The following is a 27,137-nucleotide window of genomic DNA, read 5'->3' as shown; positions in this document are numbered from 1 at the left end:
ACAAAAATTACATAATAAGCATTTTTATAAAAAAAACAGTGCATTTTTTCAGAAAATGTGACAAATTCTCTTTATACAATTTGATAATTATTATGTACATAGATTATACAGACAGACAGATTTCACTGGCTGTTTATTTATTAATAAATATTTAAGACCTTGTACGATATGTATAATTTAAATAGGATACTCTTTTAAAGGCTTATTGCAATAAAATAAATCAATCCAAATGATAAAAGCTTGGATAATTTAAAAAGGAAAGAGGCGTTACTTATCTTGCCTAATTCGACGTGCATAGTCATTTTCTTACAAATTATGTATTTATAATTTAATTTGCAGCTTTTTTCACAGTCGCAGGGTCTTATTTTTTAACACTATCTATATTTAATGACATCAATTTAAATTTAAATGGCTTGATGACGGTCGTTATTTTAAAATATTTTCATTTAAAAGTATTTTTTAACACTTTAAAATGTATTAGATAAAGAAGAACATGTTGAGGTCATGATCTTCAAGTATGAGATCGATACGTAATTTTATTAATATACGGTTTACTAATTCGATTTTTTTTTCTTTTTTTTAATTAATGAAGTTATAGAAATAGCATTGTCTTTGACTATTAACGATGATAAAAAGTAACCCTAAAGAAATTTAGGTAAAAAGTTAATTATTCTTTACTTAGCTAACGAAAAAAATTAGAAATGCTTACTTTACTGTGTTAAAACATAAAATTTATACATAACATGGTAAAAGTTTCACAAGTATTTTCAAAAGTATTTTATAACATTCGATACTCATTTACATGGATAATCAAATTTTATAATCCCTGGGAATATTTTTAGAATGATAAATGACCGTGTCAAAATTAATGATCGAATATAATTGAATTTTCACAAATTGCCAGACGTGGAGAATTTATAGCAGAGGAGAGAAAATTGCAGTTCAATGTCGAAATCTGACATTGAATCAGAGCTTGCATGAGTCACAGCAGAAAACACATAAGTTTTTAAATTGCACATCTCTAAACAAGCTACCGTTCGGATATTTTATTTGAAAATAGCGCACATCCGTTCCTCGATCGACGTATTAATTAAAACCAAAGTTTCTAGTGCCAGCTTACGCTCAATATGAGAAGGTGTACCCGCTACCTTATACAATGCGTAAATGCACACAAAACAATACAAATTAAGCATTAAGGGTGATGATGATAAAGGTTATTTTAGCATAGCACGCGAAATAAGCTGTGTAAATAATATTCAATCCTATAACGAGAAGCTTAAAGCTTTAGTTTGTTCGGCGAAGTACGAAAAAAGAATGTGAAATCAAACAAGGAGCGTAGTTAATAATTTATTGATATAAGACATGCAAAGCCCATAAAGTTTGCTTTGGCACACGTCTCAGTCTGTTTTAATTTGTAAGTCGTTAGTATTAAGCAAGCGGCCAAAGGGCCGTGTTCAGATTAAGATTTCAGCTCATTTCGGTTAGTTATTTCTATATGGGAGCGTTCTTATTAGGTTTTGCTGATCTGACGGCAGATTTATGTTCACCGAATTAAATCCTACAATCGTTACTTGCTTACGCGACTATAAATTCACTTTTTATCTCGCATTCTACAATTATTCAATTAGCTATGAATTATTTTAATAGCGATCGAATCAATAAATGTCTTCGAGTCACGCAACATAAAACATGCGGAATGCCGAAGTGAAAACAATTTATTTGAGTACGCACCAAAAATAATAGTACTGTAACATGGAGGTAAATAAATGAAGTTTGACCGCGGGACGAGTTAATACGGCATTATTAAATTTTGGTAAATAAAACCTGCTCAACCATAACCGAGCGTAACAACATAAGTGTCTCAAACAATAGTCATAACTGTTGAGCAAACAAAAGTTATCGCTAGGGACTGAGGCGTTAGGTCGAAACCGAGGGGGCGGCGGCGCGCGCCAGCAATGTTAGAAAAACTTATAGAAAATGACAAGAGGGCGAGTGGGACAGCCGTCGGCCGCCTTACTCTCGAGAGAGGGACAGACAGAGAACTCGTTCGCCGGCATTCCGCCGCATGGTGGATTTAGGAACGGGGGCAACACGCCACGATTAGGTGGTTATGCCTTGTTATTTTTAAAGTTCTGTGATGTGATTCTGTTTTGAGAGATTATTATTGTAATAGGGGATGGAACCTTCTAAATTTATTTCCTTACGAATCATCAAGTAGTACTCTCACGTAGTCTGAAACCTGAATGATACAACAAAAAAGAAAGTTGATAATTTGTGCTTCCGATTAAAGCGATTTTAAAATTTGCATTATCCGCTCATTTATTCAACATCCTTAAATTATAATTTATTACAATAAAGAAATACCATTCAAAGTTACTTATTTAAAAATATTTTCCGGTATAACGTGAACTGGACAGGTGTAAAAAACATTTATAAGTTACATGTTGGGACATAAAAGGTTACATCGTTAGAAACATTTTGTTAATTACGGGTTCAATTTCCGCTTTTGAACAACTCTTTTATAAACAAATATTGGTTAAATGTATTATCAAATTTTTAATATAAACGAAACGCTATATGCTTAACTTCTAAAGTATGAAATGTTCGACTAATAAATAATAGAGCAATAACATTATGTATTGGCCGGAAGTTGTGCGGATGTACTGAAACGTTTAATTCAGTATTAGCAATTATATTTTTTCTACTTTATTTTATTTGATCAACTGGTGAATAATACATATTAACATATATCAATCAACTGGCCACAATGGACTGAACAATATCTTGCTTAAATGTTTCTGAGTATGCATTCTGAGTATTTTTGTGAAAAGTAATAGATGAAATTGGCTTTATTAGTGTCATATATTAAAATGTACAATGCTCATATTTAAAGAATCGGGATACTTTATGAAGTACTGCCACAAAGTACATTAGAGAGTTTTAAATGAAAAATAATAAATCGTATTTCTGTTGGCTTTCCAAACTTGGTAACTTTTACTGCACATAGAAATGCAAAAGACTATCATTCGGTTTGTATAATATTAAAATTTCTAGCTGTCCCGCTGAGCTGATTAGCTTTGACCGTTACTATTGCGCAAGTCACCGCGATGTTTACTCTTTATAGCGGCCGAATAGCGTTTATTTAACTCGTATTTATATATATAGTGGGTATACCTATGCCGAAAGACATACCAAAGACTGGTTCTACTACGAATTGCTCGAAAGATCATCAAACAGTAAAATAGAATACCAGATTTAAAGCATGGTTTGGAAAATCATCTCCTATGAATCCAATTAGCATTTCAGCGATTGAAAGACGGTTTGTTAGAGTAGAAGGCAGACAAGGCTATATTGGGACAAATAATATTTTACTATATTGCTTTTATTTTATGTTACTGGCAGCGTAGAGCGATATAATCTAGGATATCATCTGCATCTCCTGCATCATCAGCCGCGGTATTTGGCCATGTTTGCAAACGTATTGGCGTATCGGGCCAGGGAGACGGCGCGGTGGGATCTTGCACGCAACACGCAACGGTGTCCGATTCCTTGTCGTGTCGCAACACTGACGTGTAACAAACCTCGCTGCGACAACTTATGACACGACAAACGCCGACCCAAACCACCTCGCTGATAAAGATTTCATTTTTATTTTTGATACCCAACAAGCCTCCTGTTGATTCCATTTTTTAGCACTATAGATTGCGATTACAAATGCGAACCTTGTCCGGCAATATGTCACATTTCTTTTGTTTGACGCTCATATTTATGCTGTTTGGATCGATTTATTTTGAACTTTTATGGCAATAAATATCAGATATTTGAACATTAAGTTTTAACGATATCTTCGAGTCTACATTGTATTTTTAAAATCTTGTACTGAATTTTTTGTTGCTCTACAAAATTAATGTGTCGCTTTCACAGCAAAACGTATTTAAATAGAAAAACTGGATTCAAAAGTTGATTAAATCAACTTTATTTTTAATATTAGTTCATTTGAAAGTACTGGTAACTTTTACGAAAGCTGTGAAAGAGGTTTTATTGCATTGCATGCAACCTGCCGTGTAGTTGCATATTTAGGCCATTACTGTACGTAATAAAAGCATTGTAAGTGAACCGATCACAACCCTCAAGCAAAATACGTAGCATTTTATATTTAAATAGTTTTAATTTTGTTAAACGGGTCGACTATCGCCAAACTGAAAAGTGTCGTAGGCATAAGGCAATAAGTTATACAATCAGTTGAAATTTTCTGATATCCTGTTACTTATTATAAATAATTCGTTCGAGAAACATTTTTTGAAACTGTACACAACGCGAATTTTTAAACAGTATTAACATTTTTTACATTATCTGAATGGTTTGGTAATGATCGGAAGGTTAGTTTAATTTGAGTTTTCGTACAGCATTCTTCGATGCTATTTAAAACACAAATGAAAAATAAACGAATTATACACGCACTTAATATTAGTGGTTTTTGAAAGATACTGCACGAATTTTACATAGATTAAGTAAAATACGGAACTCAGGTCTAACCGCTCAACTATGAGGCCATTTCCACTTTACACATACGGTGCGTTAAAATAGCTTTTATTGGCCGACACTCAGGATGAGTGAAAAAAGTCGTATATCCTCTTCGTCTCCGCGTGACTTAACGCACCGAGTGATAAAATGCAGCTCTGAATACGGTAAGAAAGTTTCGAAACAATGCGAATGTTTTTGTGCGCGGTGGCAACTCCTAGATCATTACAATAGCATAAACCGGCCAGTTATAAAGTCGCTGTGCGTTTTGAGAACTCGATTTTAAACCGGTTCATAGGCGAGCGTTTGTTAAAAAAATATATACAGCCATTTCGACGAAACAAACATACGGGCAGGACCGTAAACTTCTTCAAATGTGCTTTTATGAAATAAAAGACGACCTGCGAGTCGTAACCTAGCGGTTATGTTGCAAACCTCGGATTTAATAAAATTTTATTACATTTCATAAATGTCATACGTTTTGTTATTATTTAGGTCTAATCGAGCGATGGTAAAAGCCGACCTTTATTTCGATTAAATTCAAGTATATTTTACATTTATTGGAGCTATCCGTTGGTTCGTAGGTAGTTCGAAGCGTAACATAAAAGAGCGATCTCGAATTATCGACACGCCGCGAACGAACGATCCATAAAAGTCAGAAAAAGAAAAATCGAATATCGTATAAAATCGTACGGGCAGAGATAAGGACGGCGGTCTCGTGCGACGTAGCCCACGGCTGCGACTCGATATTTCATGAAACATCCGATTTATATGCGTGCACTCTGGCAAAACTTTAATTTCCAGATCGTAATTGTTAAAAAAAGAATAGAAACATACATATATCTATATCCCTCTGGCTTGTATCAATGGCTCGCTATAACTGACCAGAGGGCCTAGTACGAATTAATGCGACACGCGCCATTGTAAAATCATCGACCAAATATGTCAAAAATTTTATGAGATTTGTTTTAGACTTTAAGCCGGTAGGGGCGCTGCACAAATTTTAATACTTTGGTCGATGACGTTACGAAAAACGTTCTCGCTAATATTCGTGCTAGGCCCTCAGACGAAACCGAAATACATTTATAATATTTATAAAATTACTTGTAGACTATTTGTAGGTTTTATTTTTATTCTTAGAGAGTACACATTTTTTACGAAACCATAAAAAGTAGAAGAATTCAGTTTATGTAGAAATACTAGAACTATAATTTGAGATTTTTTTTAAAATTTACATAAAGTAATTCATATGGAACGAGAGATTCGATTTCAGTCGTAAATGTTGGCACCATATTTTTTAAATCAAAAATTGATACCTTTAAATAAAAATATTACAAGAACATATTTACTCGTACATTCTTGAACAACGTTAAAGAAAATTTTAAACTTGTAAAAAATAAATAAATCAAATCAATTCATAAATCGCAAAAGAGAAATACGAAATGGGACGTCAAAGTTTAAATTTGGCTTATCTAATAATTAAACTGTTTGATTTATTCGGCGTGAAATTCAAGGCTTCGTTTCTTGTGTTTATTTGCTTCCGTTTCTGATGTCGAACACGCACCGAGTAACGAACCTTTTGTAACGAAGTCATTTCAAGATGCCTACAATAAAAAATACAAATACTACATAAGTTATGTTGAATTAGGTCAATGAACTTTGAAATATTAAAACGACAATTTATTTACAAAAATACCTATAATTACAATTGCTTTATTATATATTGCTTTATTATATTTAAGATTCAATAAATATCTTCAAATTGTATCTTAAAATCTCTTTAGAACCTTTAATATTTTAAAGTTAAATATTTAAGAGCTTTAATTAACCTTGAGTCTTGCAATAGTTATATTAAACAGTACGGGTAACCACGAAACAATAGCCTGAGTTATACAAGAGCGAGAAAAGTTATCAGTTTTAGATCGTGGAGTACAATTCGTGACCATCTTTGAAGTTCTGGTTACTTTTTTGTGATTTCAGAATACACTATTGTGCCAATCTATTATTTTAGTAGCCCCTACTATTTATCTAATTGTTATAAAGTCATACTAATTATTGACATTTTAATGTAGTACCTTTTCCCTCATTTCCTACTAAGAAATTATGATTTTCTGTTCCGGTGCGTTCCTCGGATATTCCGGAACCTTCTTCGATTGCATTCGAAGCTGGCCACCGAGAGGGTTTTAGTGGGTCAAATCCCACATAACCCTGTCTTCCCCCCAGAAGGCAGGGTCAAAAAGAAAAAAAAGGGATCTATGATTTTCAGTTTAAATGTAAACAAGTTTTTATTATGTCTAGATTTTAATCCTTCCAGTAAATAAAACGTGCTCGTTGAAAAGTGCCGGTTGACCGCTAATTATATGAATAAATATGCACTCTGTGGTTCAATAACTTGTAAACCTCTCTCGAGTTGCTCCAACTTGTCACCTTTTATCTGATAACATGCTTTAGTAATACACATTAGTCGCCGCAGCGTGCTTTTACACAACATTCTTAGACGATAACGCTTTGGCGAAGGATAATTTTGCGCCGACATTCAATAACAAAACATCATTAAGGATGTTACTACAATCTGCTTGTTTTTGCTAAAGTAACATGTGCTTTTTCGTGCCAATATTTCTTTTAAATTATTTACTGATTATACTAAAAAAAAAAAAAAACTCGCATGATCAATACGAAATTGATTTTAAACATTTAAAAGAAGAAATTTTGGGATCGGCTATAATAATGAATTAATGAAAGTACAAGTCCCGGGCAACTGCTAGTAATTAATAAAAGACTCTCTATTTGAACATTCGATACTAAAAAAAGCAGAAGTGACATTCAAAAAATATAAGGACATTTTATAGGTATAGAGAACAAAATAAATCTCGTAATCTATACAGATACAAATTATTATTTAAAGCATTCATTTTAATGTTTGCATAAGTTTTATTGTCTGTGACAGTTTTAATTATCAGTCCTTATAATCTTTATAATAGGTATTTTGTTAATAGTCTGTGTAAGTTGTGTGACAAGTACCGAATTTATATATCCCAATTATAATAAATTAAAGCGTATGATAAATTTTCGAGAAAAGACATTGAATTTTTAAATTAACATGTACAATGCCACCGACTCAATGCTGTGGTACAGTACGTAGAAATGTAGTGGTATTGAACGTGTTAATTATTAATTTAATAGACAAATCTACTTCTATGAAATAATCACTTCATTAAGATTTACTTAACCAATTTAATAAAACTTAATCGAAGGACAGCAAATGTAACTTCAAATATCGTTCATTATTTTAAGGCTTAGTGCATACTCAATAAGAGTTGTCATATATTATGACTGGCGTCCACCGGCGTCCATTGGCGTCTTATTACTTATCACTGTGACAGGCATACGCCCTTATCTGCGTCCAGTGCCTGATGGATCGATGTTTAAAAAGCTCTTATTGCCCGCACGTCTGTCTAATCGATTAGCCTTTAATGGCAGCCGCGGTCTTTTTTAGAATTTGTATTAAATATGTCAACGTTTTTAACAGTTAATTTAGTATGCGTGTTTATTAAATGCTTTTTTATAAGCGTACATTTTTTTTAATTTGTAATTTGTTTTCGATAATGGAGATTAATAGCGTGTAGAGGGTTTAGTGAATCGTGATTTGGATTACTGCCAATATCTTTAAGTACTGTGATCATTTGTTTTAAGAACTTAGATGTATGCACGTATCCATAGCAAAAACACACAACACTCCAAGGGATGCAAACAAACAACGTTTGAATTTTCGATGTAAATTCGGGTAAGAGATTGTAAACAATAGCTCTAACAATCGTAAACCTTTAATAGGTTTATGATAAGATTAAACACTGTCAGGACTCATATTAGAACAACGTTTTTTCACGAATTTTTGACACTTAAAAGCAACGCGGTGCAACTAAGTCGCCATCTAGTGCTTTCATCTAGAAATTAACGTGGGTAATTTTAGCATTAATTAAGTCACTATATTTTTTATAGTCCCTCTTTATCTAGAATAGTAACCATTCAATTATTTTTCATAAGAATTTTGAAGCATCCTAAAAGCACATTTTGTAAGTCTCTATTTTTTTGCTCTAACCTATACAAAATAGTCGAGTACAATAGAACATGTCAGATTATAAGATGAATGATATTTTCGGCCGCGCAGTATCCGACCCAACCTACCTGGGATAAAAATATGTTATTTAAAACACCGTTTATGCTATAAATAATTTAAATGTACGGTAAAGGTCCAAGTGGCAAGACTATGCTTCGTCGAACACAATTTTTAATGAAGTTGTGTTCGTGAATTTGCGTTGCATCATGAATTCATCAGTGCCATAGCTAATTATGGTGGATGGCGTTTATTTAGGATTGAATTGTGCAACGCACGGCCGGCCTGCATTTTAAAGCTGCGAGTATCGGATATCCGACGTCATACTAGAAGTACAGTCATACGAAAAATACTCTACTAAAATATGTTGTATTTTTTTTTTCAAAGCATTTTTTAACGATAACGTAGAGGTTATTGTGTGAAAATATTACATACATAAATTGAGATTAGATCAACATTAAAAGTAAAGAATTTTTTAAAGTCGTTAAAGTTAATGTTAACAATAAAAGCCATCGTGAACTATTAGTTACATTATCTGCCATATAAATCGGTACCTGTGTGCACACTAGCCGGAATAGATATTTGTACGATATACAATCTCCAGCTTGGAGTCGAGATGTATTTCTTGATTCCAAACTAATTAAAGAAAGGAAAACATCATTTAGATTAAAACTTAAGCGATGTGATACAAACATTAATCACCACAAAGATTTTGTTTCTGAACCTGTGTTACATCACAAACCAATTTTTATAGTTAAGTAAGAATAATCTAAGTTATGTGAATAATGCAATCATCCAAGGTACTCCCGTTAGTGTATTTGCATTAACATGCGATTATAATAAACATGCGTCATTTGTCACCAAATCTCTATATTTTTGTTGGTGACTGTACCGATGCAATCCCGTACAATGGTTGCTAATAATAAGGGACGCTGTATTTACGAGCATACGTGCCCTCCGAGCTGAGACGAGTAAGACCTATTGTACTCAGACCTCCTATGATTATTTCAAACCCTTGCACTTTTCACAAATCCCCTTTTTTAAGCTTTAAGGTTTATGGTTGGCATAGGCCAATGAATCAAACATTCGTCACACAAATCTTTGGCTACTGAAAAAAAAATCCTTTAACACAAATGACTTGCACAGCTTTAATGAACTTTATTAATAACTAAATGCCTGTCTACATTTATATTCTGAATTTAACATTGGATAATTTTATTTTATTATTTAGTCTATTTGAATTGTACCTTGAAATAACAAAATACTTGTGTATTTTCCAGCAAAATTAGTATTAATTGAAATTTCTAAATCCAAGAATGCTTTTAGTTACGAAAATCTGAATTTATCAGCATAATTTGACTTATTGGTGCCAATTAACAATAACAATATCCGAATGGTGCGTTGGCAAATTCTTTAGTCAGTTGAAACGGCCCACACTTTGACCTACATATTTACTGCGCCTGCGCACACGGCGCCCGCCGACATTCAAATTAAGAACCGGCGCCACGCTAGAATCTATAAATCTATGGTAAGATAGTTTTGACATCATAGTTAACACACCGATTTAAACCTTTTACATTTCAACCCCAGACTACAATCGCCGATAATTTATTGTTTAGCTAAATAACAATTAATACTTATGCATGATTCATTGTTACTAATACAAAATTGCATAAGTATCCAACATATAATTAACTGACATTTTGCTTGAATTGTATTACTTGTGAAAATATACTTATAGTACCCGCGGCTCCGTCCGCGCGGAGAAAAATAAACTTAATAAGTAGCCTATGTGTTTTTCCAGTCTATGATCTACATCTGTTTCATCTAAATTTCATCGAGATTTGTTGACCCATCCAAACATTCGCATTTATATAAATTTTCATAAGCAATTCCAAACAATAGAAAAACAATACTCAGGCACAATTTTAACCAATTTAGATAATCTCTGCTGAAACGTTTATTAATTTTTTTAATGTGCCAATATAAATCTAAACGATACGAAACTTTAAGATCCCATTACATTATTGAGCAAGATACACTACGTCCATTCCTGTGAATTAGCCGACAAAGCCCATCAAAGGGAATTGTTACGTCTCGCTCCCACGCTGTACGAGGTAACGTAAAGTGTGCAAAAAGTGCCGATAGATCCGTAGGCTTCGTTTAACACCTTTCCTTTAAAGTTAAAAAAAAAATAACTTCAGTACAGGAAATGAATGACCATTGAAAACATTTTTTTTGTATTTTCAAGAATTTCGGTCAATTGTTTACGCCAAAACTTCCAACTTTAGGTCAGGTTTTATAACTTGCACGGAAATCACCCTAGTTAGTTTAGTTAGTTATATTAAAATGCGTAAATACATAGCTGTTAGATGGATTTTTTGCGGGTCTAAAGGCCTAGAGCTCAAAAGGCCGAACAAAATAACTAACTAATAAACATTTCCATTAAGATAAAGTATTTATACTTTATAAATACAACAGTTCTGGTAAATATTGTCAGATAGTAACTCAAAGCTTTTAAATAAACGACATGAAAAACAAAGAAAAACAATTTAACGAACATGTGTTACTGTTTATAAATGTAAAAAGAAATCAACGAACAAAACTGCGATACGTTGGCGATTATGTCTAGTCGATTTTATTTCGGTTATAGAGCAGGCTGGCAGGTTATACTATCTGATGCGACTGTTCAAGGACATGGCAGCCGGAGTCATCGCTCTTTTTATAAATATCGCAGATTCCTAAAGACGTGACCAATATAACCAACATAAAGTTCACAGCTTCGCATTTTAATAAATCATTTTATTTCATGTATTTAATAACTTTAACTAAAATTTTTGTACAAGCTTTGTATTTCCCAGTCATTTAATTAAAAAATCATTCTTAATTTTACAATTTCGAAATTGATTTTTAAAAGAAATAAGATATCGTTTTTTTTATTGTTACAATATAAGTATTTAAATTTTCAACATGTTCTTTTTAAAAAGCAAAAAGCAACATTATCACTAAGTAAAATTAGCACTAAAAAAGTCGATAAATATTGCTTTTGCCTTAAGCTTGAAGTGAAGAATGAAATTCTTGAGGCCAGTAATTTGACTGATTGCTGATCGAAATAGTGAAGAGAATAGCGATCATCGATACAATTTAATAGATATTAAAAGTGTAAAACAATAATATAGCAAGCAAATGCTACAAATATAAATAAAAAATAAACGATACAACATAATATAATGGAAACAAAGAAATAAACAACGATTGCACAAACTCTAACGACTATTGAACATGTCCTATTTGTTAAATTGACTGAAGCTAGTATCTGCGGCCGCCTTGGAGTGCACGCTCAATAGGAGCATTAATATTTTTAGTAAAATTGTAACTAAAATAAAATTAAACTAAGCGTAAAAGCTCCAACAATATGCTTGCGTTGCTCGAGGTATGAGACTCTTAAAAGCTTTTTCCAAAGCTGTACGGAGCATTAAGCCAGAGTGGAGATAAAAGTCGTAAGAAACTTGGATGTGTTGCCGCGCCATAAATAAAATTATCTACTTTGCTTTTGTTTCCGAGATAAATCGGCCACTTTGACTAGTTCAAGGTTTCTCAAAACTTACAAATCAAGATAGATAATATTCATTCCACTGAGTGTGTGCCTAATTGAGTTTTTAGTGGCGACCCGTCCTTACTCCGATGAGACTTTAATGTCCTTTTTCTATGGAGTTGTAACTAACTAATGCATGTATACGAACATGTTTTTAAGTTTAAATATTTAACATATATAAATTTTACAATTGACACTAACACAGTTTTGTGGATACTGTATAATTCATTTTGACATCATTGTGTCCGGCTAGCGTACATTTATTTTATTTTTTTTGCTTAAAACTTCAAAACTTGAAGTCTAGTTACCTCAAAAACTTCGCATTCACGTGCAATAAACATTACCTTATTTTGAAATTGAATACAAAAAAACATTTGGATTTCAAGTCGTGAGAATAGTTACTGTACGGAGTATGTAAGTAGGTACACACGTAAGTAATGCTCTACATAAAAATAAAATACAAAAATAAATTGTACGTGTGAGCTAGTGATAAACCTCCCTCGATCCGGAAAAACATTCTTAGTTCTCATAAAATATGGCCGTCGCTTAAGCAAAAGTAACTTCGATATTTCAAGTTGCTGTTAAGTTATTGGATGTTATTAATAACGAGTCTTTCTTAACTTAATCTGACTTGAAAGGCATTGAGTCGTTCGTCGTACAGTGTTGTATTGTTCGCAGTATGAATAGAATCGACGCGAATCGTGCAGTTGATATTAAGTAAGTACAAAGCAAAGTTTGTTTTAAAAACGAATTTTACGAATCACGCCAATGTCTATTTCAAACCTTTTTATTTTAATTGTCCCCAAATAATAAACTTTGTCAATAATTAAATTTATGGAGTTAACAAATATGACAAACTTTGTAATTACAAATTTTGCAAAGTTAATTTCTCTGAATACACTAATTAATACATACATTTTCAAATTTATTTTTATAAAAAAAATGGTGTAAGGAAATTAAAGCGCGTAAGAACTAATACATATTTTTAGTACATTTAACATCATTCAAATTTTTGTTGTCGAATACAAAGCTCAGTCCATTCCCCTTGGCCTTATTTGAATTGAATGAAAAGTAAAACACTTAGTTACAGCCCGTGTGGGCGTCTCCTACCGCATGTTTCAAATTCGAACGATTAAACTTTACAAACAGTGACCGATTCGAGATAAATGGTAGGACTTTTGTAGCATTCAATACTTCAGTTCTGTCACGTAACCGATAAACTACGGCGATTGATTGCGGCCAAATCAAATCGTATGTTATCAATAAATATTGTAAGTAGAATGTAAATTTATTTTAGTGGAACATAATTGTGAGCGAGTAAACTTCATCGCTAGGCTGGAACAAATGTCGCTTGTGTAATACATAGCTGATAACGCAAGTGGTTCGCTGAAGCGGGAAACCGGTTTTGTACCTTTTAAGGAAATTGCCCTAACGCTCGACAAACTAGCGGTGTCTCCCTAGTAAAAATAACAAACATTGTACTAGCAACTTTTCTTTTTCTAGTTAACTAAATGCTTGGGTGGTCTGCCTTATTGTCTAGATACATAATTTTTCATTCATTTGTCGTTTGTTTTTGAACTTTTTGCGGACGAAATATTAACAGAATCCTAAACGACCATTAGCTGGTAACCTCGATGGACCAAAATATTTAATTTGGTTGACATAAGATAACATTTTTAGAAATATTTATAAACAAAATATATTTCCCAACATTACTGCACAAAAGAGAGATCATTTTATTATGGTGTGGACCCTAATGATTCATAGAATATCTTTTTGTTACACTACGACTTAACCACTTTGATATGAGCAACAAAAAATATTGATTTATGTTTCGAAACTTATTATTCTTTTATAAAATCATCATCGCTTCGGTATTTGATGTAATAATATTTGTGCTCTTTAAAACATTCGAATCAATCGTCACTCGTTAAGAGAGGCTTGGCACAAAGTTAACATGTAAAGAATTGAAGTATCCGTAGCCGAGGCTCAGGTTAAATAATGCTACGTCATCGCACGGCCGCAGTCAGCGTCCGCCGTAGTCAGTGCCCGCCGTAGTCAGCGTCAACCGCAGTGAGCGCCGCCCCGACTGCGCTCACCCGCCAACTTAATTGCTGACTCTACAAAATTTAAACGTCATTCTTTTGTTTGTTTTTATCTTTACTGTATAATTAAAAATACATGCAGTTGACACGTTTTAAAATGTTTTATTATCTCGTATTTACGTTTAGTTTTGTGTAGTAGTTATTTATCGTTGTTTTAATAAAACTGAGAAGTCTAGAGAATCTAAAAAAGCGTAAATGGCTTTAAAAAGTCAAATAGCAAACTGTCTTAATAAGACCAGTATAACTAGAAAACAGAAGTGGATGTTAACTTCTATCACAAGACATTAACGAAAAATTTTAAAAAAATATACATTTTAAATTTGGAATTAAAGATTTTTATTTTTAATATGTTTCGTCTGCGCTTTTTCATTGTGCTGTACTAGGGGTACGGGAATACAGACGATTGAGTGGCCAAAGGTTGGCGTGTGGGCAGTCGAGGACTATTGAGGTTTTACTCTTTTTTGTGCGTACGCGCCTCGTGGCCGGCGAGACGCGTCACGTTGCACCGTTCGTAATCAGGGATGTCACATTAACCAAACAATACAATTTTTGCAGCAATTAAATAATGTACAAAATTATAAATTTTATTACTAGTTCCTAGAATTAATATCAGAAAAATATAAAATGTAGTAATTAATTTTAAATCCAATAAACTTAACTTCTACTAAAACCTCTCGGTAACACGTCGATTGACACTGTACACATCAAGATTAGTCAATTCGTTTAGTCTCAATGGAAAGGACATAAGCAATACGTAATAGTACAAAATATGATATTAACGTATTTTTTTAAGATTATCACTGCCTTGTCTCATTTCAGACAAAACAAAATAAGTTAAAAGCAACGCACCTAAATGATTACGTCATATTTTTTAAATTTCGAGAAGCACTTTATAGTGGTACTAAAAGTTTGATCTAATCTGGTTTAAGTGGGTTGTTCATCCCTGTTCCGCCGGCATTGTCCACCACAAACTAAAACGGCCCGCATTTTAGTGTTCCAGTAAAACGCTCACTCAAAATGAGGTTTAAGTTATTACGCTCGAACCGCACAATAGTTAAATGATTTATTTAACACCATTCATTCCCGTTTCCCTATCATTTACACGGCGTTCTTAACTTAAGTAATCTTGTTTAATTGCATATGTCTTAACATTTTTCCATTTACCTTCACTAATATGTCTGTCTATTTATACACCTTGCTAACTGAACATACAATTCATATTCTTAAGATTTTCTCAGTAAATCCTCTTTATAGTGTAAGAAATTCTTAAGTTTATATTACTTAAGTCTTTGCAATCATTTTAAGTAATGGTCAGAGAAAAATGTTAATTTCTGCATTTTTTTATTTTAGGATAAATCGATATCTTAATGATAAGCCAACGATATCATAATTTATTAATAAATACATAAAAGCTTAAACCCTTAGAAATAAAAAAATTAAACCTTTTATATTACAAAACAGTCTTTGTCCCTTTATTACTCAAAAATAAAATAAAACATTTTGTTTAATGTACAGGAAAAAACATCAGAAAACTTTTGTGTTAAGACATTTAACAAAGAAAACAAGTATTAATATGCTTTTATCAACATATTCAAGGAAGTGCCGACATTGAAATTTAACAATATGGTATTTGCCGTTAGTCATTTAGCAACTTAATGCCCTCTGCGGCCGTAAGAATGACTTCGACGACTGCGGCGATATGCCGTATCTCGACGATTACTCAAAAGGCCCAGAGACGGTCGAGCCCGTCTTTATCAGGCCCCATACACGTTGAGAACCCAAGAAGAACTCATTCCGAACACATTACCGAACAAGATATTTTATGTTAACAAACAAAGCAAAATGTATTCTCAATGGAGGTATATTTGTATTATTCAATACAGACACAATATCGTTCTCAGGTTTTCTTTCTTATTGTATATATCACATTTTGTCAAATGTTTTCCATTTTAATATGTAATTACAAAGATGTGTGCAATATGTTGGTAGGTTTGTTGAAATTTTATTCACAGAATTAAATAAACAGGATTTGACTGTTTTTATGATTATTGAATTGACATTCCGTACTCCATCCACTTTCGAAATTCCTCTGATTTGTTCACGATAACTGCTCAACACATTAAGTAATCGGATTTAGGATTTTGTAGATTCTCCTATTTCTATATTACTTTTATAGGATCTTTTATGTTCCTATTTTTTAAAAGCTCATCGAACTGGTCGAATGACGACTTTACATAAATAATAAAAGTATTTTCAAATATCTTGGTGGTTGACCTTTAGCTGTGCGCTGCACAGAGCCCTCCCCCGCATCCCTTTACACCCCACTACACCTGAAATTGTGTTCTGCGCAGCGACTCGTACGATGTTCCGAGTATGCCAAGATGCTAAATTAAATCATTCAGATTCATACTGAATTAGTTTAAAATGTAATAAAAGTTTATGTAAATAGCAAAAATGTAAGAAATCCGTTGTAGAGGGACAGTTGTCTAATTCAGACTAATGAGATTGACGTAATCACAAACAACACGCGGTAACTGACGGAGAAATGTTAGCTATGTCCACTGCTAGGCTTGGATAAAATCAATTATGTACTTTACTGTCGGATCTCGTAATAAATACGGTTATATAGCTTTTCATTTTTAAGTTAACTGCCGAATTGAAGTACAAGCGAAAAGCAATTTTATTTTAATACAAATAAATTTGACAATAGCTCAAGTGTCGCACGGCAACGACTTTACCTTTCTCATGTTTCGTAGACAGTATTTATTTTTGTGTGAGTCAAAATTCTTGTTAGAGTCGAGCGGTGAGATGAAACTGGTTTTAGAATTTTTATCTCATATAAATATGTAGATAGTAACGCCCCCGAGGTGATCACCACTTGTTATGAAGCATTTTTAAATATTACATCGTATTCCCAATTATATTACATTTTGTATCTCTATCGAAGCGAGGAATGTTTGTATTTACTGACGTAGTGAATTATTGCATAGCTATGTTTTACGATTCAATTGTAGACTACAATGTATATAAAATATATATGAAGCTAAAATTTTTCTTCGCTATTCATGTTTTATTTTCAGCAATGCCGTGTTTCTAATGTTACAAGGGGTATCATACCATCTCCTAGACTGGTTTAATATCTATTGTCAAAAATATCGCGGCACAACGAAACAGATTTTTTTCCATTTAAATGTAGGCCCAGATACAGGATATAAATATAAGTTATAAGCATTCCTAAAAAGATTTGACTTCAAGAATTATCATCTAGGGACTTTTTGTGAATTCGTTAATATTATGATTAACATGAGAGATGTTCGCGTAGGAAGGTAGCCAGTACCTCTGATAGCGATCAGTATTCTGAGCTCATACGGCGGTGAGAACGAATTAAGGGCAACATGTTGTGATACGACAGAGAACAATAGAAAGGATACGACACAAAAACAAGCACGCAAGCACAAACACAGGCCGAAACCCGAGACATACCTCTGCTCTGCCGCAGCCGACCGACCGAGTATTAATTAGTATCGCTAGGGTGACAATCGTCAAACAAAAATATAACAACGATAATTCGCTTATTGACATATCGCAACTCATACGTTTTTCCATAACACAACTTTGTCAAGCTTGAACATCGAGGAAGAAAAGCAAAACATAAATTATTTATTTTTAAAATTGCATCAAAAAGTTTGCGCGTTATGTATCCTCTACGGGTGACTCGTTCTTTTGATTAATTTCTTCTCGTGAACGTGATTGTCCGCACATTGACGTTAATGATGGTCGTCCTAATTAACGAAAAAGTGTCGCCAAGATGACGGACACCAGAAAAGGATGGCCGAATGTATTCGGGCATTGGCCGGCGTCGTACTCAAAAAACCGTTTAAAAATCACTCGCCCCGCCTCCAGTACGCCCAGCGAGTCTTGCGCACATATGATTTATCGTTACAAGCAGCAGCGACAACCCGCCCCTCACCTCGCACTAACTACCCGCCCCGGCCCGGCCCGGCCGCGGCTACCGGCTGCGGGCTACAGGCTACCGGCGACCAGGCTTCCGTCCCGCTAATTATACACCGACCTTTGTATCGCCATCCAAAAATCTTAAATCGCGCCCTCGATTTTGTCACCGCTTATCAAGATGTTTAATCGAAGCTGTACTTAATATTAATGCAAACATATATATCTACTTCGATAGGAGTTTAAATTGTGTATGGCTATTAAAGTTACGTCCGAGGTTAGACCCTTCACAGACAGATTGAAGACTTCAAGTATGTGATGGAGTTATAATGTGTTCACATTTGCTACGGATTCTTGTGCAACTTTATTTATGAAACTTTGTTTTAAATATCGCACATATGATAAAACGAAAAGGTCTTAGGTCACAAGAAAAAGTTTAATATGTTTTAATATAAAAATAATCACATTTTATTTCTTTAAAATGATTCAATCTATAGGAATGTTTGTGTTCAGACATTAAAGAAACCCTCTATATTTTATTTAATTTTTCTTATATGTTTCTTTCACACAGACTGACTAGAAAAGTTTAAGAGAATTAGTTTTCTTATCTGCTTAAATGAATTACGTCATCAATTCTTTGTACTCAATATTCTGAGCACGGCGAATTGACTAAAGCTTTTTACTCCGTTGTGATGCTTATTTAATTGGATAGAATAAAAATATGCATTATCCACTAACTAAGTCAAAACTACAGCAGTTTTAGGTACTTTGTAAATAACAAATAAAATTTAATATACACTTCTTTGCCTATTATTATAACCAACGTACTAAAAAAATTAAGAATGGTGTTTTTGATACTAACATTTACGTGGAATCTCTGTCGTAGATAGCCATCTAACGCTACGGTAAAAGTCATTAAGAAATATCACACTTAAGTTACTATTACTGAAGAAATACTTTCCATAGAGACAGTTATTCTGTCATATTAATCATTATTCCGCTGCGATATCGTAAGGACATTTTTATATGTGTGCGCGATAACGTGCGAAGTGAGGCGATTCCATGTATCGTCTCATTGTTTCAGTCGCCGGTCACGCACCAAGGACGGCCCCAAGACGTATTTAGAATAATTTCCAACTGGACACAGCCTGTTCTCACGCTATTGGCATTCTTAGTTATCATGCCACGTGTATTATGTATTCATACTAGTAATTTAAGAGCAAATTTGTATATAAATGCGTTATAATTGATTGACCGAACCACGACCGAAACGCCGCGATAACGATGAATCAACCTCTTTAGATTTATAATAACGTTATATTGTGTATCAAGTTACATTGGTCGACGTATAAATTTGACATTTTATTACGACAGTTTTAAATAGATACTTTTTTATAGAGCGTGAAATAGGGATTAAATGTCCTTGATGTTTTTATGTAAACTAGGGTGACCAACTGTGTAAAATTAAATTTTTTCATTATTTTTTGCTTAAAAAGACACTTGTTTTAAGAATCTGCTTTACCTAATGTTTCAGATACGTTTTGGAAACCTTATTAAGTATAACACTACTCGTAGGATTTCATTATTAACTGACTAGAAAATAAAATCTTTGGAAATTAATTAAAGTCTGAGATTTAAAGCATTTAGCAAAGCTTAAACATTCTGTTACGGTAGTTAAAGTATAAATTATATAGAAAAAATCAGAGTAAATAATAATAACGGTTTACAAACCTACAGATTACACACAAGTCAATAGAGAACGTCCATAACAAATTGGTCGCTAAACCGGTATGTGATGCACTTAATAAATTACTTACAAGCTTCTTTGGGAGAAAAAAAAACCAGCTCGTCTGTTTGTTGTGACAAAACGTAAAGATTAAACCGTACGTCGCAATGAAATGAACCGTGTAATTGACGTCAAATCACGGTACCAATTTATAATGTAATAAAGACAAAAAGACTTCGAATCAACGCTGCCTAAGAGCTAAAACAGGGTCAATAACATGCACCCAATAACGTGTTGGCCTAATATATTTTCTTTGACAGTAAAATTGGTCGACTTAATTTGACGTTGACGTAAAAATTAAACGTTGATAGGGAACGCGTTTTAATAATAATATAAAATTTAAATACTAGAATAATTTTACTAATAATTAAATTAATATAATTACTACTATAAATGTTTAAAGATTTTCACTCTACCAAAATCAAAATTTACATATATTAATTTATACATTGTAGTAAAAAAATTCTATGGCATGAAATATAGTGGAATATAAATTAAAAATATATCTTAACGCATCAGTTGATTACGAAAAACATTGCCTCAGTAAAGCAGACAACAAGGGAAGGGTTGTTATGCCTTTTAAGGACTGGAAGACGGGAAGATATAACGGGAAACCAATTGTATGAATGCTTCTTAACTTTATATTTATATGTATGTGTGATATTTATATTTGCCATAGATAATAAAACGATTTTTACAAAAACTAATAATTACAGAAAAATAAAAAAATAAAACTTTTTATCGATTTTTTTATTAAATATTACATTTTTGGGAAGCATGCATAAAAACAAATATAAATTTAATATTGTTGTAGTTTACTTTTTTTTGTATGGCTAACAAAGATATGTATCAACAGATGTTCGCATTTTTTTAACTGAGTTACCACTGTTCGCTTTTACGAGGCATTTACAGCTACACCGGGCTTGAGGTGGCAGAGTGCAGATGGTGCTTAGCCTCAACATCGTAAAATTACGAGTCATTAAGCTGGAGGGCTCCTTCTAGAAGCTGCCTGTCGTTAGTATAGAGTGTGAAGAGTACTGGTCTGAGCACTGACCCTTGGAGCTCCCCGGCTTGAACAGCGTGCGCTTGAGAGCACACTTCCTCGACAGGGTAGTGGCTCGTGTGTTCGTTGCAACCTTACCGTAGTTTTAAAGTGAATTACTTTTTTCAACAACATCATTTTGAAAGCGTTCAAAGACCCCGTTGGGTTTATTACCGGTTCTTCCCAGTTCCGAAGAATTTATCTGGACCAGTGCGAATTAAAAAAAAGATAGATTTAACACCAGTCTTTTGCATATTCTATGTTATGGAAAAAATGTTTCCATCGCTGTAATGGACTAACTGGACGTAATTTAAAAAATGAAGATGTCTGTTCTGTGGACTTTAATCGTAATTCGATTTATATTTCAAGAATTCAGGACAAATGTACAACATAGATTTTTTTAAATATAAGAGGTGATAATTTTAAAAAAAAAACAATAACTTCAATTTGCTATAATACTAGCTATCGCCCGCGACTCCGTTCGCGCGGAATTAAAAAAAACCTTAATAAGTAATCTATGTGTTATTCCAAACTATGTTCTACATCTGTGCCAAATTTCATCAATATCCGTTGGGCCGGTCCGGAGATACCTTCAAACAAACATCCATCCATCCATCTAAACATTCGCATTTATAATATTAGTAAAATCCAATAAAATTTTTATCATTATACATAATATAAAAAGCGCTAAAAAGAAAATTCATAGATTGATAAAGAAAGTCATTACGATTGTGTTATCAATGCTAAAGTGTGACGTGTTTTATTTCTTTATACCATCATTAAAGGTTTTAGTGCGAGTACATAAAATAGTCAAGCGCTGTCTGATAGATAGGAAATGGTATGGGAATCAATATAAATAAATTGGCCAATAGAATTGCCCGAGGTACACGCTTGCCCCGGGGATCAGATACAATAATTCAGCACGCAACATATCAATTAAAAGCCGTATTAAACATGCACGTACTGAGTGTTACATTATAAATGAAACTCGACGTTTTTGTTTTGTTTTTTGTTTTGCAGCCCTCAGCTGGTATTATCGCGTAATTGTTTTATATTTTTGTTTATTATCTGTGATCATTACGTTATCTGTAGCAATACTTTTTATTAATTTGCTTATTTCCTCTGAATATACGAATGTGAAGAATATTAATTGTGCTTCTTTTACAAATTAATCAGTATGTTATTATTATATTTTTTAAATTAAACAGTTAAGTTTCTTTGTTTGGTGTTTAGTTATTTTTCGTTTTGTAATGGTAAAAATAAGGAGTGTTTGACTCCAAGTTACACAACGCAGATTTTAATTATCTATGATTATATTTCAGAAAATAAACACTTTGAATGAGATAAAGAATTTTTATGTGTCAGTGTTTATTAAACCCTGTTCCCGGTGTCCACCTGCCTTCCGTACTAATATTATCTTTTGTCATAAATCGCTATTTTATTTACGATCAGCTTCTTACTGTGATTTACAGCGACAGCGTTATTAAGCATCTTTTAGTACCCGCGACCAGATAACGCGACCGACTAATGTACTATAACACTTAACACGTAGCTATATAGACAATATTAAACAAGTGTATCAGGAGTAACACGAACCATAGTGTAATACCAAACTTGTTATCACTAGGAACTAATTGACATACCCGCATATCATTTACATTTGTTTCCTGAAAACATTGTCTCTACTTAACTATTGAAAATATCTTTTTAAGATAATCTTTCTAGTGTTCGCTCTATAACTGATTTGTTTTAATAACTTTATGCCACTGCAATTTCTATTATTTGTATTACAGTACTTAAGTTATTTTGCTTTATCCAGTCTTTTCTTTAATATAAAATTGTGTAATATTGAGTAAACAGGTTCACATACCGCGACTTAATTGTACTGGAAAGTACTTGAGAGCCGGATGAGTTAAAGGTTACATTACCCTTCCATAAAGTTTTATATCCAACTGTACGGGTATAAACAGCTTGTACAGCCATACTCTGACGTAAGGATTAGATTACCTGTGACCATAATCACGAGGGGTAGACAAAGGTTAAAGATTTACATTTTCCAGCAACTAATGGGGTAAGACTTAGCCTGAGTTTGCACTGTCGAAATACATGTATAAAAACATGTGTTTTTTTAAATAATATGGTGGGGATGAAATGTTTCTCTACGTGTATTTCGGTAGATCATCAGCTTAATTGGAGTCTACCCAGATCAGGGATGACTAGGCCATAGTTAACCTCGCTAGCCCATCATTGCAAATCATGAAAAACGATTCATTTCATCAAGGTAAAAAGAAATATTAAAGTAATATATTTTGTTTGTTTTAAAAGTGTCCGTACAATTCGGCCTAATTACATCGTCTTCAAAATTCAAGACATAAACAAGACAAGGTGGTTCAGTATCCATAATAGCAGCACTAAATATTACCATCATGACAAAGATACCGGTATTTACAGCAACAATATCATTATGAGTCGCCGTGAGGTCGTGAGGTTATCTCTTTGTTACTGCCGCGATCCTTGTCACTGACCTCATAAGTGCTTTGGCCAAAATGGCGGCCAGTAAGAACGCTTCGCAAATTTCTGAAGCGCTGAATAATTGCAAGGACTCACCATTAGCGGACCGCAATCTGCAGCGAATGCACTTAAACGTCTATCACCATCTCAATGTTCGAAGATAGCCGTTTTTGTCTTTAATGAAACTACTTGTACTTCAATAGAATACGCTTAGAAATTTATTACGTAATTTATTTATGCGTAATATGAAGTATAGGCTTAAGAACTTGAATAGTGTTTTATGTTCTAAACAAATTATGGAGTCTTACGTTTACGTTTACAAGCTTAAATTTTCCTCAATCAGTTTTATTACAAATCTCTATTTTAATATACAAATATTGCAATTATGTTTTACTTCCAATTTGGATTTTTCTATTTAAAACTCCAGCTTTATTGAATTTAATATGTAAAAGAGGAAATGTGTAGTTGAGAGTCTGAAGTCATTTGATTTGCAATTTACTGGAATTTATATGTCGTTAAAATTAAACTTTAAAAATATTCGTCCTGTCTATTGTTTTATTATTCTTAGTGGTAAAAGTAAAATTGCTCAAATAATAAGTTATGATCACACGATTGTATATTTGTAAACCAATAAATGTTCTAATATGTAAGTTAGTATTTCGTAAACAGTGTCCCATGTTTACATCATTATCGTGACTGTCCGTATGTTGCGTGGTCATTTAGATCATAAAACAATAGAACAGTTGCAACTGGGGGAATGCAATGCGCAGTTATGCAAATAGCGCAGGTCGTGACCCCAAGCATGAATATTGATACAGCATTGTCGAGATTACAGATTTTCTTCGCGATACCCCGAACCTCTACTTTCTACGCGCACGATTCGAAAACGAATTATCTTAAATCGATTATCTGACATTCATATTACTTCTATTCAAATACAGCCATTATTCCAAAGTTCGATTTTCAAATGGAAAAAAAAGTTGCGATATATGACAGCGTCAAGAAAAACGGTTGAAAAAATTCCGTATGTTGCGCAATAGTTTTAGTGCTACATGAATAGCTCGGACTCGGCTCGGACTGGTCACGCAGCCACAATGGTCGGTGGAGCTGAGAAATGGCTTCAAAAACGTATATAACTTCGTCAAATGGTCATAAAATGAGAGCCGTTTTATGGCGCACCTTTATAGCCGCGGGCTGCGTAAGGATGGACGCGGATGCCACGACGGCCGGACGATACGAGCCGACAGTTCATCGCACACGTAACTATCTGTAATGTTCGATTACTTTCTCAGTGTAAAATACTTAAATTTTTAGTTACGTTGCCAAAACTCCGTAATGGTTAACTCCTATAAAAAAGGGAAACAGAGAAACATACTTTACGTAATTTGATGTAAACAGTGTCTAAATATATGTCAATTATAACTATGTCTAATATCGTCTTCCATTTTATACTTAACTTTTGGATTTTTTGACTCTTTTTTCCAAAAAACAAATCTAAGGATAAGAAAACAATGTGCCGCGTATTGTGCACACATTTTCATAGTACAATCAGACTTGTTATATTTAAACCTGTTAAACCAGCATTATCTTCTCGCTCTTAAATACCCAAAATAAATTTTACTTAAACAAAATCTAACAGCATTACGTAAATACTTTCGTCTAGGAAGACGCCATGTGTATTTACCTGCATCGAAGTATGCGTTTTTTTGATTTCGTATTTTAATTAACTATTAACAAAATCTTTAACGATTTCTTTGTGTGATTTTATCAGTTACCCTCTAGAGACCGCAATAACGTAAGAAGTATAAAGATTCGGGTTCTCGGACTTTCTACCTGCGACAGGTAACATTTGTAAATGGAATCCGTATAGAAGCTGCAAGTGGAACATATTTCAAAGAACTGTGTAGTTTTTTTTGATAACGGCAATGGCTATGTGATCTTAATGCATACTTGTACGAAGCTCAGTTTTTACCTGTTCTATTTAATCTTGGCCAGTGACGTCACAAATCCAATTTTCTAATGTATCTTTGCTATATTATGTTACATTTATTTTCGTAAATTGATATCTTACTTCTAAAACAGAATCAATTGAAAATGCTTTAAAAAAGAAGAATAGAACAAGCACAATATGAATAGTTACTTATGAATACTTTTATACTAACCCTTTGATTATAAGATGCACCGAATTTATGTCCCAAATTACTACCCGTGAAATTATAGCCACTTATATCGAACCGATGCTATGGTCCTAAATCAAAACTGAATTAATATGCAAACTTGCTACAATACATTTAGTTAAATGTATCTAAAAATCATGTTCCTCTATCTAAAGATATTAGGCAGACAGCCTTTTTTAGAATTATTTATTATTCTAATTATTCTTTTCCAACTAAATCTATGTATTATATCATATTTAAATTTTAATATAGCTACGATTATTTGCCAATAGTGAATACCTACTAATAATAAAAAAATATTTTAGTTGCCAGTTTTTTCATTCATAACATGTTAAATTAAATTAAAAGGGATTGTAACAACACGACTATAGTCGAGTATTTTGAAAGGATGAATGAAGAAAGAGCGACAAGGCGAAATGTTGCGAAAGTGAGTGGCAGAACTGTAAGCTTAGCACGAATATTTGTGACAATCGTATCGTAATCTATAAAACTTGTATAAAAATGTCCCCTATCGGGCGTAAAGTACACCAAAAATCTCATACTAATTTTGACATAATTGACGATGCCAATGCGAAGAAGATTGTTACAAATATTCGTGATAGGCCCACTGATTAGTTAAGATGCGTTCCTTGGAGATCCCGGAACCCTCTTCTTGAGTTTTGCCACCGAGGGGGATTTAGAGTGTCAAATTCCACATAACCCGTTTTCGCCCCTAAAGTCATCAGTCAGGGTATCATTGGAAGATTTGAGAGACGACACAAGACACAAAAAAGGCCCACTGATTAGAGAGATGCAATATGAACTGATATCGATCATAGGCGACATATTAAAGAGGTGAACTGAATCTTATATATAAAATTCTCGTGTCACGGGGTTCCAACTTGAACTCCTCCGAAACGGCTTGACTGATTCTCATGAAATTTTGTGAGCATATTCAGTAGGTCTGAGAATCGGCCAACATCTATTTTTATTAACTATTTTTTTTAACTGCGCGCGGACGGAGTCGCGGGCGACAGCTGGTAGAAATATGTAATTATTTTCTATTTGGAACAAAAATCGTAAGTACTCATTTATTTCGTTACATTTCTGGCTATAATTCAAACAGCAATTTATTTTGCCAGTCGTCTTGACACTGAGCTCGGCCAAATTTTTTTAAGTATAATGTAGTTTAAAGAAATTCAAACAGGTTTAACAAGTCCTTAGCGAGAAGATATAAAGACGATATTAGGTGTTTTATGGGTTCACAGTTAAATGAATACTTGTACAAGGAAACGCTGTCAACATACCGTTTAAACTCAGCGCCCAAAGCTGGACGAAAGAACGTAAATTATTTTT

General features: G+C 33.3%; 1 protein-coding gene across 1 annotated transcript in view; it reads right to left on the bottom strand.

The window, feature by feature from the left end:
• LOC106714965 (cadherin-related tumor suppressor) overlaps positions 1–27,137 on the bottom strand; it is an 86,492-nt gene that overhangs the window by 46,427 nt on the left and 12,928 nt on the right. The gene's annotated exons all lie outside the window — the stretch shown is intronic.

This window comes from Papilio machaon, chromosome 7 (genome assembly GCF_912999745.1).
Source record: "Papilio machaon chromosome 7, ilPapMach1.1, whole genome shotgun sequence".
In the NCBI taxonomy this organism is placed as follows: Eukaryota; Metazoa; Arthropoda; class Insecta; order Lepidoptera; family Papilionidae; genus Papilio; species Papilio machaon.
The sequence above is the reverse complement of the archived record's forward strand: the minus strand, read 5'-3'. Positions and strand labels throughout refer to the sequence as shown.